This window comes from Amblyomma maculatum, chromosome 7, assembly GCF_055883805.1.
Source record: "Amblyomma maculatum isolate TAMU_Amacu chromosome 7, ASM5588380v1, whole genome shotgun sequence".
In the NCBI taxonomy this organism is placed as follows: domain Eukaryota; kingdom Metazoa; phylum Arthropoda; class Arachnida; order Ixodida; family Ixodidae; genus Amblyomma; species Amblyomma maculatum.
Genome location: NC_139350.1, coordinates 23,934,920 through 23,950,613, shown reverse-complemented (window position 1 = coordinate 23,950,613; position 15,694 = coordinate 23,934,920).

Genomic DNA, 15,694 nt, shown 5'->3' with positions numbered 1-15,694 from the left:
ACAACCTTGCCGCAGACCAGCCGAGAGCAAATGAAAATGTGATCCGGGCTTTTGAGAAGCGAGCCCAGAAACTCCAAGCCAGCGCGCAAACGAAGGCCCGTCAGCACACGGAGGCCGCCACGCGCAACCCGACTGAGCACCCGGTGAGAGCGCAACCGAGGCCCAACGCAAGTCAGAGCTGCTTGGAAGCCCAAGTTTCTGTGCAGATTCAGACCAGACGACGTGGTGCTAATCATCAAACCACAAACGGCCACAAACTTGAATAACTTGAAACACGGCGAGTTGGGCCTAGCCCTACGACAGCGAGTCGGGGAGGCCGAAGCAGACAGTTTTTACCTCACAGTGTCCCCGGACCAAAGCTTGATCATCGTGGGCACGTCGAGCATACATGCGGCAGACAGACTGGTCGGCGACTTTGCAATCCGAACGCAAGCGCAAGACCTCTATCTGCGTGGACATGTAAAGAAAAGTGAGGACAACGTGGTACACGGAGTCATCACTGTGGCCAATCCGGAGACCACCGAATCCCTGCGAGGCAAGGTGAGAAGCTTTCGCGGAGAGAGCAAAATCCTGGAGATCCGAAAGTTCGGCACTTCGAACAAAGCAAGGGTCACCTTTGAAGAGAAGTACAAGTCCAGAGCTATACCGGTATAGCCAGAGCTATACCGGTAGAAGTTATACCGGTAGCCACTTACCGTCGCACCATACCAGCGTGTAACCTGTGTGGCACGGTGGGACATAGGGCAGACGCCTGCCTGACACCGAGGCAAGAAAACTGCGGACTTTGCGGAACGCAAGCTTCGTTTGTGGAGGGGGTGCGGGACCCTCACGAGTGCAATCCAAAATGTGCGGTATGTGGCGGCGAACACGCCACGAACTCTAAAGACTGCACTGCGAAATTCCGAAGGAACGAGCAGCAACAATCCAGTAACAAGAAAAAGAAGAAAACGAAAAGAGGGAGCGAGAATCTCCCGCCCCCTTCGATTAACATAGAGCCAAATTCTAAACAAAACAATCAAGAGAGAATCTGGGCAAGCATGGTCAAGAACGGGAAGCAGCAGGTGGGTGTAATCGCCCCTCCTTCTCCCAATACTACCTCTCCACCTACACCAAATTTGGTAGAGATTGAATTAAGAAAACAGATAGCAGCCCTAAGAGCTCAAATAGAGCTGGTAACCAGTAAACTAGAAACTGCACTAGCTAAATCTCAGCCGCCTCAGCAAGAGGAGGCGATGCAAAGCGACGCAGAGCCTAGCATGGAAAACAAACTAGAAGCTATGACGAGGAAGATACAGGAATCCATTCCCTCCAGAGTATCACGACAGATAGCGAAAGCGATGACGATTCGCAAGTATGCTAGCACAAGGAGACCCACGAATCCCATAACTCACAAGATGCGTAGGGTGATCAGTGAGGGTGAGAAGCTGCAGCAGCTCCCCCTTCAGAATAATAATCTCAAGGCACAACATGGCGGGACGAACTAAGGAGAGTCCTATAATTTTAACACAGTGAAATAGTCGAGGCTTTAAATCAAAAACTAAGAGAGCTTACCATGGGATGCACCTTTCCACGTACGAGCATACTCCGGCAGTGGTGGCCGTACGGGAGCTAGGCGGGAACGCGAGCCTCACAAACTGCAAAACGTTCCAACTCGACCCCCTAACATGCATCTTCGTGCATAAAAATTTCACATCAAATTTGATAGATCTGGAATTACAAGGCAGCTTTTCACACGTGATGGTGACTCTCCTGTCCATAAAAAAGGATGATCCTCCGCTCCACATCCTGAACGTGTATTGCCCACCTAATGCAAAAAATGTAACCTTCGCCACACTCCTGAGTATAAGGCTGTCAGGGAAGCGGGACGAGATCCGTTACTAGTGTTAAGAGATTTCAATGCGCAGAGCCTCTCATGGGGCTACAACCGAGAGGACATACGAGGGCGGAAGCTAGCGTAGGCCGCGTCCACGTTAGGCCTAACCCTACACACCGACCCGGCGTACCCCACGCGAATTGGGAACTCGGCGTAGAGGGACACTTCTCCGGAGTTAACTTTTTCAAAAAACGCTAGGCGAGTGGAGTGGACGAATACGGAGGAAACATTCGGTAGCGACCACTGTCTGATCAACATAACGATCCTCGCTAAACCCCTTACCAGACCAACGGGGCAGACTAGGATGCCGGACTGGGCAAAATTCAGAAAAGAATACAATGTTAGTTCTATCCAGGAGCAGGGATACCAAGCCTGGACCAAACAGCTGCTGAGCAGTCTGCGTTCGACGGAAACGCGGGGAAAGCTCTCTGAGGCGGTGACGGATGTGGACACCCACCTCCTCCACCTCTGGGAAGCCAGACGCAGCATGGTTAAAAGATGGCGCAGGCAGAAACATAACCGCAAGCTAAAAACCCGGATCGCGGCGATAACAAAAGAGGCGGCAGAATACGCGGCGCAACTCGCAAACGCTAACTGGGTAGAGAGGTGCAACGCGGCAGCTAGGCAGATGTCTGGCAAAAACACATGGCGTCTCTTCCGAGCTCTCATAGATCTAAGCCATACGCGCACGGAGTCGCAGAAGCGTGATTCCGTTCTCTCAACGGTAGGGCCGGCTTTAGTATGGATGGATGGATGGATGGATGGATGGATGGATGGATGGATGGATGGATGGATGGATGGATGGATGGATGGATGGATGGATGGATGGATGGATGGATGGATGGATGGATGGATGGATGGATGGATGGGTGGATGGATGGATGGATGGATGGATGGATGGATGGATGGATGGATGGATGGATGGATGGATGGATGGATGGAATATAGGAGCGTCCCCTTTGAAACGGGGTAGTAGCAGTAGCTATCATGCTCATTTTTCTCTATATATCTTAATTATAAGGTGTGCAGCGGGGGCGTAGCGGTAGAACATCCGCCTCGCATGCAAGAGGACCGGGGTTCAAATCCCGGTGCCGCGCAATTCTCCACCGGGTGACAAAAAACAATCCGCGTGTCGATGGAATTGCATACACAGGTTTCGGGTGCGACCTGATGCCGGTGAACACCTCCGGCAACGCACTCCCTCACCAGAACAGGAGTTGACAGCAGCAGTAAATGGCCGCAACCACCTATGATAAGCTCCATAAAACCCCGGCCCTCAGTCACCAGCGGCAGCGGAACAACTGACCACGGCGGCGGTCAGACCTGTGACGCAGCAGGGGGTGCTAAGAAAGCCAGGCTCCGCTGGACAGGCCGCCATTGGAAACTGACCCTGGCAACGTTTATTAGAACCCTAGCTAGTGAAGCTAGTTTAGCAGTGCTGTTAGAGGAACTAGAGGGCATGAAATGGGATGTAATAGGGCTTAGTGAGGTTAGGAGGCCGAATGAGGCATATACTGTACTGAAGGATGGGCATGTAATGTGTTATCGAGGTTTACCAGAGAGGCGACAACTAGGAGTAGGTTTCCTTATCAATAAGTATATAGCGGGTAATATAGATGAATTCTATAGTAATAATGAGAGGGTTGCAGGCATCGTAATTAGGCTTAATAAGCGGTATAAACTGAAGGTTGTACAGGCCTATGACCCTACATGTAGTTATGATGACCAGGCAGTTGAAAGCTTCTATGAAGATGTAGAATCGGCAATGCGAAAAGTAAAGACGCAGTATACTGTACTAATGGGCGACTTCAATGCCAAGGTAGGGAAAAAACAGGCAGGCGACAAGGCAGTAGGTGACTATGGCATTGGTTCTAGGAATAGCAGGGGGGAGTTACTAGTTGAGTTTGCAGAGCGTAATAACTTACGAATCATGAATACCTTCTTCAGCAAACGGAAGAACCGGAAATGGACGTGGAAGAGTCCTAACGGAGAGACTAAAAATGAAATCGACTTCATAATGTCTTCAACCCCCGCCATTATGCAAGATGTAGAGGTAATCGGGAAAGGGCGATGCAGTGACCACAGGATGGTGAGGTCCCGAATTAGCCTAAATCTGAAGAAGGAACGCAACAGATTAGTAAGAAAGAAACCTATCAACGAATTAGCGGTGTGGGGGAGGGCAGAAGAGTTCAGGATCTCGCTACAGAATAGGTATTCAGCTCTAACTGAGGATGGCGACATTACCCAAGGGGCAAGGAACAATAATTTCAGAGATATCATTACTGAGTGCGCGGTAGAAGTAGGCGGTAGGATAGTTAGAGAGGATACCGGCAAGCTGTCTAAGGAGAGAAAGATTTGATTAAGAAACGCCAGAGTATGAAAGCTTCCAATCCAACAGACCAGATCGAATTGGCCGAGATATCAAAGCTAATCAATAAGCGCAAGGTGGTCGATTTAAGGAAATATAACATGGAGAAAATTGAGTATGCTGTAAAGAACGGGGGAAGCCTTAAAGCGGTAAAGAAGAAATTGGGCATAGGCAAAAACCAGATGTATGCGATAAGGGACAAGGCGGGCAACGTCATCACTAATATGGAAAAGATAGTCAAAGTAGCCGAGGAGTTCTATACAGATCTCTACAGTAGCAAAAGTAGTCAGGACCGTAATGAGATTGACGGAAGGGAAAAAGTCAGACGTTCCACCAGTGACGAAGGTCGAGGTCAAGAAAGCACTAGGAACTATGAAAAGGGGGAAATCAGCTCGAGAGGATCAGATAACTACAGATTTGCTCAAGGACGGGGGGGGGGGGGGGGGGTATCGTGCTAGAAAAACTGGCCACCTTGTATACGCAGTGCCTGGTGTCATCAACGGTACCGGAACCATGTAAGAATGCAAACAATATCCTCATTCACAAGAAAGGGGACTCTAAAGACCTTAAAAATTACAGACCAATCAGCTTACTGTCTGTTACGTATAAGGTATTTACTAAGGTAATCGCTAATAGAATCAGGACAACCTTACACTGCAATCAAGCAAAGGATCAAGCAGGGTTTCAGAAACGGTACTTTACTATTGATCATATCCATACCACCAATCAGGTGATAGAAAAATGCTCGGAATATAACCAACCCTTATACATAGCATTCATTGATTACGAAAAAGCATTTGACTCAGTTGAAACCTCGGCGGTGATGCAGGCATTGCGAAATCAGGGGGTAGACGAGCCGTACATGAATGTGCTGGAAGATATATATAGTGGCTGCACAGCAACCATAGTTCTGCATAAAGAAAGTAACAAAATTCCCATAAAGAAAGGTGTTAGGCAAGGAGATACAATCTCCCCAATACTATTCACAGCTTGTTTAGAGGAAGCATTCAGAGACTTGGAATGGGAGCAGTTAGGGATAAGAGTAGATGGAGAATACCTCAGTAATCTGCGATTTACTGATGACATTGCCTGGCTAAGCAACTCGGGGGATGAACAGCAAATAGACAGGAAAAGTAGAAAGGTAGGCTTGAAAATCAATATGCAGAAGACTAAGGTAATGTTCAACAGCCTCGGGAAGGAACAGCAGTTTACATTAGGTAGTGAAATACTGGAAGTAGTAGGCGAATATGTCTACTTAGGACAGGTAGTAACCGCAGATCCGGACCATGAAAAAGAAATAACCGGAAGAATAAGATTGGGATGGAGCGCATTTGGCAAGCACTCGCAGATTATGACTAGCAGATTACCGGTATCGCTCAAGAGGAAAGTGTACAACAGTTGCATCTTGCCTGTACTCACCTATGGGGCTGAAACGTGGAGGCTAACCAGAGAGCTCTACTTAAGTTGAGGACAACCCAGAGGGCTATGGAACGAAAAATGGTAGGGGTAACATTAAGAGATACAAAGCGTGCAGAGTGGGTCAGAGAAATAACTCAAGTTACCGACATTCTAGTAGAAATTAAGAAAAAGAAATGGACATGAGCAGGACATGTAGTGCGAAGAGAGGATAACCGATGGTCGCTGAGGGTAAAAAACTGGATTCCAAGGGAAGGAAAGCGTAGCAGGGGGCGGCAGAAATTTAGGCGGGCGGATGAGATTAAGAAGTTCGCAGGGGTCAAGTGGATGCAGCTAGCACAGAACCGGGTTAAGTGGAGAAATATAGGAGAGGCCTTCGTCCTGCAGTATAATCAGGCTGATGATGATGATCTTAATTATTGATTTAGAATGGTTAACTAAACCATCAATCTATTTATTAAATTTTTGTTCCTACATTACTAACATTATGTCACCTCTCTGCTTTTAAGCCACCAATCTTCCAGTCGTTTTTTGCTAGTTTCCACCGCCGGTTTATTCACCCGGCCACTGGTATCTATAAACCCCAGAGCTTCAGGAACAGTGATTGCGTCTGCATCAACTTCCGGGCGGATACCATTACATTCGAGTATAATATGGTCAATTGTTTCACAGGAATTTCCACAGATAGCACATGCGTCATCTCCATTGTTAAATTTGTTTTTGTAGCTGCGTGTTCTAAGGCACCCTGATCTAGCTTCAAAAAGTAGGGCACTGCCTCTTGAGTTATCAAAGAAATCTTCCTTCCTGATCTGCATTTTCCACTTACGGTATAATTCCACACTGTTTCTTTTCCATCGAATTTATCCAATTTTCACCTACTGTGTTTTTCATCTGTTGCTTAACGCTCTTTATTTCTCCGTCCTTGTGACTAGCATACTTACAAGTTAGTTTCCTAGTTGTTTTTCTCCATTGTGAGTCCACGCTTTTTAATTAGAGGTATTTAAATACTTTAGCTGCCCATCTGTTACTGTCCAATTTCCTCAGGCGTTCCTCATATATTTTACTCTGAGCTTCCCGTACTTCGAAAGATGTCCAGCCCATATATCCCTGTACCGCCTCATTTGTAGTTTTGCCGTGGGCACCTAGTGCTAATCGTTCAACGGATCTCTGATTTATTTCTAATGTCGACTGTACCGCTGATTTTAGGCATAAAACCGCATTTCCGAAAGTAAGTCCGGGCACCATAATTCCTTTCCAAATACCCCTCAAAACCTCATACCTATTGTATCCCCACAATGCCTTATGCTTCATTATCCCGGCATTCCTTCTCCCTTTGGCCTTAAGTGATTGCTCATGCTTTCCAATGTATGCCAATCCTTCGTTTACCCATACCCCCACATATTTATATTCAGCTACTCTAGGTATTTCATGGCCTTGTATTTTAGGACCCTGATCTGTTGTGCCGTTGAAAATCATCAGACCCGACTTAATTGCGCTGAAACTGAAGCCTAGAGCGTCCCATTCGTTTCCGCAATACTTAACTAGAGTTTGCAATTCTTCCAGACTCTCAGCTAGCTGCACAATATCGTCTGCATGCATCAAACCGGGGAAGCGCTGCTCTACCGCCTTTCCACCTAATCTATATGACAGGTTAAAACCTAGGTTACTGCCTTGTATCCTCCGTTCCAGGTTTATCATATAAAGCATGAACAGCACCGGTGATAGAGGACAGCCTTGTCTTAATCCTTTGCATACTTTGACATCCTCCGTACTTCTTATCCCTTCCCACGTAATTTCTACTTTGTTATCCCGGTATATTTCCTGTAGGAACTCAATTATCTCATAACCGATACCTTCTTCTTTTAATATGTTCCACAGGAGTTCCCGGCTTACGTTGTCCTACGCCCCGGTTATGTCCAGGAAGGCCAAATACAATGGTCTATTTTCCACTCTAGATATTTCGATGCATTGGGTAAGCACGAACAGGCTATCATATAAGCGCCTACCATTTCTAAAGCCGTTCTGAAGTTCTCCGAGTATCTCGTTACTTTCAACCCATGCTTGCACCTTTAATTTCACCGCCTGCATGGCTAACCTGTACATAACAGATGTTATGGTAATCGGCCTGTAGGATTTTATGTGCATCCTGTCTCCTTTCCCTTCATAAATCAAATTCATTTTACTCTGCTGCCAGCTGTCCGGAATTTTCTTATTCGTTATGACTGTTTCCAGAGCTTTTAACAACGTTTCCTTACTTTTTGGACGGAGTTCATTAATCAGCTTGATCGGAATTCCATCTATTTCTGTAGATGTGTTTTTAGGAATTTTTTTTTCTGCCTTTTTCCAGTTTAGATTGGTCAGTACTAAGCTGCTTTGTATTCTGCTACCTTGTGTTGCTTCCTGATTTGCGGAGATTGCCCTATCGTCGCTCTTAAATGACTCGGCTATAACTAATGTAATGTAGTTCACTGCGTTGTCTCCCTTTAAACAATTTCCCTCGTTATCTTGAATCCGATCTGGCTTTCTTTGATTCTTCTTCCATAGCCAGCTTATATGGTTCCAGAATTTTCTTGCTCCGCCTCTAGAGGCATCGTGTATGTCAGCCATCCAACGATCGGTGGACTGCTTTATTTTACTTTGGACGAGGGCCTGTACCTCAAGTTTCTTTTGTCGATATGATTCCCATTTTTGATCGATTTCCTCTTGAGATATCTGTGCTTTCTTTGCCACTCGGTGTTCTCTTGAAGCAGCCCGTCGTTGTTCAATAGTTTCCCTGGTGTCCTTATTCCACCAGCTCCGTGGCTTCCTCTTTCCATTCCAGCGGTTTGCTACTTTAACCTCCTGAATTTTCCTCCTTATGAGTAGTTCTACCTGTTCATAATCCCAGTCTTCCATGGGGCTTTTCTCTATTGCTTCCTCTATGTCTGCTGCTATCTGCGCTATTTGGTCGTCGTTTAATTTTGCGGTTACGTTTTGTCTAAGTTCCATTTCTCTTTTCATCAAGGGTCCCATCTGCAGACTAATACGTTTATGGTAACTTCCCAGACAACATTCCCCTTCTTCGTCTATTTCCATTTTTGTGACGTTGCTATAAATTTGCTGCGACATTAGACAATAGTCAATGGTCGTCTGCCTGTTGCGGAATTCCCACGTGATTTGGCCTTCACATTTTGTTTCTCTATTTACTATATAACCAGTAGGGTCCTCTGGGCAGCGTCACCTGGCGACAGATAGCGGAAATATTTAAAAAAAATGAAGAAGAGCGCATTTAAAGCATACTTCGCTCGTTGCTTCAGTGGCGCAATGAATTGACACTGCTTACCAGCACACTGAGCGAATAAAACATTGGTTCGAATCCTTGATTTTTAAATTGCAAAGTTAAATTTAGCTAAAAATACCTCGCCCGGGGCGTGTTCCCCTTTAGGTCGCATTATGTGATGTTATTTTTCTCAATAGCCGTAAAACCAGCCGTGAACAGAGCCATGAAGTGAGAGCATGACAACGCTGACACTATTCAATTACCTTCACCGCAACCATTTTCTGCCTTCAGTGAGTATATGTTACCTTTAGGTTTCGTTTATAGACACCTTTCCTAACAATCACCGTTTAACCCTCTGAGAAGCAACCAGTGAAGAGAAAAGTTGCGGGACCCTACCGTTGAGGAGACGGAATTACGCGTCGCAGGAACACCTACAGAGAGCAATACATGCATTTCAAGGAAATACGGCCCACCTAGCGCTGAAGCTCCGCGACCAGTACTTGAGCACGACCCAAGACCCAAGGGGAGAAGCTTACAGGTACAGTGGAGACGAAAGTGTTAAGCTAGGTGAACCTTTGAAACTATACGAGCTCAAGGCAGCCCTAGCGAGAATGAAACGCTGGACCGCGCCAGGAAGGGATGGGATCACGGTAAAACTCCTAGCAAACCTACCAGAGCACGCGCACCAATCCCTTCTAGAAGACTTCAATTCGATCTGGACGGACGAAGTTCCTCTTCCCACCGAATAGAAGACGGCACTCATAACTTTCAACCCAAAGGCAGGCGAAGCCATAGATACGGACAACCTCAGGCCCATTTCTCTCACGTCGTGCGTGGGCAAATTGATGGAAACAATGATCAGAGACAGACTTTCCGAGTATCTTGAAAATAAGCGAGTCTTCGCCGACTCGATGTATGGCTTCAGGCCAAATAAATCGGCTCAAGACGTCCTGCTACAGCTTAGCAGAGAAATATTAAATCCGATAGAACATCTGAACGGGGATAAGATAGTGCTGGCCCTAGATCTGAAGGGAGCCTTCGATAATGCGACGCACGAGGCCATCCTGACATACCTTTCGGAGACGGGGTGTGGAAAGAACGCGTTCAAGTATATAAAACGCTTCCTCTCAGACAGACAAGTCTACGTGAGGATCCAGAACACAGACCACGGTCCCTTTCTATTAGGCACGAGAGGTACACCACAGGGAGCGGTACTATCCCCGCTGCTTTTCAATATGGCAATGAAAAATCTCCCGGTCCACCTGGAGAAAGTCTCGGGTGTGCAGTACGCGCTGTACGCGGACGACTTCTCCATATGGGCCACGCGGGGCTCTCTCGGAGAGATGGAGGCCAGCTTGCAGGAGGCAGCCACCGCTGTGAATGAGTACGCGAAAAAATGCGGCCTTCAGTGCTCACCAAAAAAAATCCGAATTCGTCCATATTTGTCCCTCCTAAAAATGCACAGACAAGACAGAATTGCGACTCGGATCAGAACCTATACTCGAGAAAGAGGAAATTAGAGTACTGTGCCTTTTCATTCACCAGCGTAAGCTAGCGACGACCACGCTCGACAAGCTAAAAAAGGTGGGAGACCAGGTGGGTCGAATGGTCCGCAGAGTCTCAAACAAGAAAGGGGGTCTGAGAAGCAAAGAGTCTCTACGACTGGCCAATGCATTTGTAACAAACAGAATCCTGCACTCGACCCCCTGTGTCCACCTCAAGAAACACGACGAGAGCACCATCGAGGTGATCACGCGCAAAATAGCGAAGAAGGCCCTCGACCTCCCTACAACCACGTCGAACCTGAGACTCCAAGGTCTGGGCATGACGAACTAGTTCGAGGAGCTGAGAGACGCCCACCTCACGAGCCAATGCACGCGACTATCGCAGACACCGTCGAGGCGTCGCCTATTAACCCGTCTACACATACAACACACGACTGTAACCGAGGAAAGAGTAAGGCTTCCCCAGGAGTGGTGATACCCCCTGCACGTAAAACCACTCCCCACTAATATGTCCAAGGACGACCACCACGGTAGGCGCATGGCCAGGGCAGAGGCCTTAGCTCATCACTACGAAGGGAAACCCAGAGTGTACTATGCGGACGCGTCCGCCCCGCACCAAGGCGGGTGGTACACGGCGGTAGTGATCCACGAGTCCAAAACTGTAAACGGGCTTACATTTAAATCCCGAAGCGTAACACAGGCTGAGGAGGTCGCCATCGCGTTAGCAGCAACGCACTCTGATTCTAAAAGAATCATAACGGACTCGCGAGCGGCGTGTAGGAACTTTTTCAGCAGGGCTGGGTCCCGTACCTGGCCTACCGGCTACTAAAACACAGCTCGTACGTGGAAAGTCCATCCCGCCGCTTCAAAGTCTGGGCTCCGGCCCATTCTGGGCTAGGAGGAAACGAGGCAGCAGATGTCGCCACCCGTGCGCTTTCTAATCGGGCTACCTCGTCTCCTTCCTCCTCAGAAGAATTCACACCAGCCTACACTTTCAGAGAAATTACGCAGCTGTACCACAACAGACACAATATTTACCCCCACCCGTGTAAAGGGAAACAAGAGCGGAGGAACGCGTCTTTCTTCGCCTCCTCACGAATACCATGATGTGCCCGGTGTCACTTAAACACTTTGACAGTGCCTACTCCGGGGAGTGCCCGCACTGCGGGGAAATGTCCTCGGACCTTTTCCACATGGTGTAGGCGTGCCCCTCCAACCCTGCCCTTTCAGCTAACCAAAACACCACCCGGGAGGACTGGGAGGCGACCCTACTAGTCTGCTCCGACCTGAAAGCCCAAAAGGCCTTGGTCAAACGAGCAATGGCAGCAGCGGAAGCCACTGGAGTCCCGTACTACGGACACCACCAAGTGTTTGTGAGGGGAAGGGCACTAAGCCTGACCCCAGAGCAACCTTCATGTAACTCTATATTTTATTAAACGTTTTCACCACCACCATCGTCGCCAGGTGCCGCATAGATAGCAGGTCTTTGGAATCGGACATCATGGCATTCAAGCCCGCTTGCCTACCTTAACTAGTACGGAAGGATCGGCGCGGTCACTTTGCCGTTTATAACAAGAATGAACATGGTAGAAAAATGTAGGAGGAGTTCTTCCACCACTATCAGATGCGCCTAGGTAAGTATTGCAGTGACCGAGTTCTGACCCGTTGCGCTCAGCTAGATTCCCTATTGAAGCGACGCTAACAAGAGCACCGATTAATTATAAAGGAAAAAAGAATCAGTAATTTGAAATGCGTCGTTCTGAAGGAAAACATTTCCAAGCAATATCAGATTCGTTCGAGGACGCACTTGAAAAATAAAACAAAAAACAAAACATTATGCAACGCCAACTAGGCTGACCGACCTGCGCGCATGTGCGCGTCGCTGGACTCGAAATTCCTCTATTTATCTGGAAACAGAAGCATCAGAAGCGTCTCCGGCATACAGAACCGCGTCGTAGGGGTCCCCATTTACATTCCCAAGCAATATCATGTTCGTTCGTGGACGCACTTGAAAAATAACATTATGCAACGTCAACTAGGCCGGCCGACCTGACAGCATGGCGTGTGGCGCTGGCCTCGAAATTCCTCTATTTACTGCTGGAAACAGAGCCGTTCTTAGCAGAACGAGCTTAAAAAGCGCGAGGATCAAGTTGACACAGCTGAGTTGATCATATGTTGTTGCGAATGACGGAAGAATGAAAAGAAAATGCACGGGCCAGCTACTGGCTCTGTAGCTAAGCCATCTCCACTGCCTCGTGAGGACAGAAAAGAATTAATAGAGTGCAGTGGTAAGACGCGCCCGACTACTGTGCCGGAGTACCCGGTTTCTACCTCGGCGGCTGCGTTTCGATGGAGGCGAAACGAAGAGGCGTCCGTGCGCTGTGCGATGTCAGCGCAGGTTAAACATCCCCAGGTGGTCGAAATTACTTCGTAGCCCTCCACTACGGCTCCTCTTTCTCTCTTTCCACTTTCACTCCCAGCCTCCTCCCTTCCTCTAAGGGGCGGGTCAGGTGTCCACAGAAACAAGTGTGACAGATACTTTTTTTTTATTTAAGCATACTGTAAGCCTTTCTAGGCTCTTACAGGAGTTGGTGAACTAATGGGACCATTGTACAAATTGAAAAACATCAGAAACACACAAAAAATAGAAAACATACGCACTGCAACACTATAGGTTGCAGTGCGTATGTTTTCTATTTTTTGCGTGTTTCTGATGTTTTTCAATTTGTATAACGGTCCCATTAGCTCACCAACTTCTGTAAGAGCCTAACAAAAAAAAAAAAAACAATAGATAGATAGAGAAAAAGAAACCTAATAACTGACATTGATTATAGTAAATAGAACTATACAAAAAATAAACAACCAAAACAATTTGTGGCATATGAAGCACTGAAAAAAACCGCGAAGCGACACAATAAAAGAACAAGTTATAGAATAGGTACTAATAAGATAAAATCCTAAACTGAAAACTCGCAGTGAATAACGAAAGACATTTTAGAAACGATTTTTTGTTTACACCATTCGCTTCTCAAAATATGACACGACGCTTTTAAGAAAAATATCAAGGCAGATATTGTCCATAAATTCAGGTGGCAGCCTATTCCATTCTTCAATAGCTAACGAAAAAAATGAAACATTTTACGCGTCACATCGAGCTGGAAGGGTCTGACGCACATCCAATGATTTAACCTCTTCGAACGATGATATGATTCCTTGATGTGCTTAACTTTATCAATTTTGATTCCACCGTTATAAAGAATTAAAGTATATAAATTTCATGGCAGCTACGCGTCGCCGAAGAGAAAGGGTAGGAATACCGGCTTTAGTTCTCATGGATGATACACTATCGTGGCGTGAGTAGCTGGAGAAAATAAAACGAAGGGCCTTATTTTGAATCTTTTCTCCTTTTCGGCTGAGTTATGATTGATGAGGGCTCCAAATAACGCTACCGTACTCAATGATGGGTATTATGAGGGTATTAGCCTGTTAGCTTTACATGAGAAGGAGCTGTTGACAGTTTTCTACGTAGAAATCCGATACTGCGTCTGTCCCTTTCTGTGAACCAAAATAGATAAACAAAAAAAAAAAGAAAGAAAAAAAGGGGAGAACGACGCTCGTCGGCAACCGCCGTCGTCCACCACCGAAACGGCAGGGGGTGCAATGACGCCCTACAACAGCAGATAAAGATATGATGGCAGACTAGCCGTTCGTTAGTTCGTTCGTGGATGCACTTGAAAAAAAAAAAGCATTATGCAACGCCAACTAGGCCGGCCGACCTGCGGGCATGTGCGCGTCGCTGGACTCGAAATTTCTCTATTTACTGCTGGAAACAGACGCATCAGAATTGTCACCGGCATACAGAGCCGTGTCGTAGGGGTCCCTATTTACATTCCCAAGCAATATCAAATTCGTTCGTGTACGCACGTGAAAAAAAAAATTTATGCAACTCCAACTACGGAAGCCTCATAATACTTGAAGACATTTTTCCTTCAAAGCGACGGATTTCAAATTCCTGATTCTTTTTCCGTGTATGATCGGTGCTCTTGTTAGCGTCGCTTGAATAGGGAACCTGAGCGCAACGGGTCAGAACTCGAATCCTGCAGTACTTATCCCGCTACCTCAGACAGGGGTGGAAGAATTCCTACGTTTTTCTACCATGTTTATTCTTGTTATAAACGGCAGAGTGACCGCGCCCATCCTTCCCTACTAGGAAGGTGGGCAAGTGGGTTTGAATGTCATGATGTCCGATTCCAAAGACCTGCTATCTATGCGGCACCTGGCGGCGAAACCATGCAACGAGCCATAGCAACGAGCAAAAGAGGGAGCAAACTCCTCGAATAAAAAGAAAAAAGAAAAAAAAGAGGTTCAGCAGCAGGCGTTCCTCGCTCTCGGTATGGAAACAAAGCAGCTAGCACAGTGCTTGTAGCCCCACAAACAACGGAAAACTGATTTTTCAGTGTTCCACAAGCCCCGCCGGGGTGGTGCAGAGGTAAGACGCCCGAATACTGTGCCGGAGTTCCCGGGTTTGCATCCGACCGCGGCGGCTGCGTTTCGATGGAGGCAAAACGAAGTGGCGTCCGTGTCCTGTGCGATGTCAACGCACGTTACAGATCCCCAGGTGGTCGAAATTACTCCGTAGCCCCCCACTACGGCCCCTCTTTTTCTCTTTCCACTTTCATTCCCACCCTCCTCCCTTCCCTTACGGCGCGGTTCGGGTGTCGACAGAGCAAGTGTGACAGTTACTGCGCCTTTCCCTTCCTGTGAACCAATTATTATTAATATTATTATTATTATTAATATTATTATTAGTATGTTCCACAATGCGTGTCAGCACAGTGGCACATCGTTTCATGTATTTCCCCCGTGCTCTAGCAATCGACGCCATAGAATCGATGCATTTCCAATCTCCGCGGAACGCACTATAAGTGCCGTCGACAATTTATATATCCTCGTCAGTCTTTGTTGTACGATTCCTTTCCTGGCATCTACATGTGCTTTCCATAGGCACGGAACACCTACGGATAAGGACGAGAAAATAATACATTCTACGCAGATCGACTTATCGCGTCGCATACATAAGGCGATCAGTGCACGAGAACGGTCGGGTGTGGTTATTGATCCTGGCCCTACGGGGTTGTGACTGGTAGGTATAGATAGCTCCACGACCCTCAGTAGGTGGTGGGTATAGGTCACTGCCGTTTGCGGAGGGGCTAGCCTGCCACCATATTTTTATCTGTTGTAGGGCGTCATTGCACCCGCTGCCGTTTCGGCGG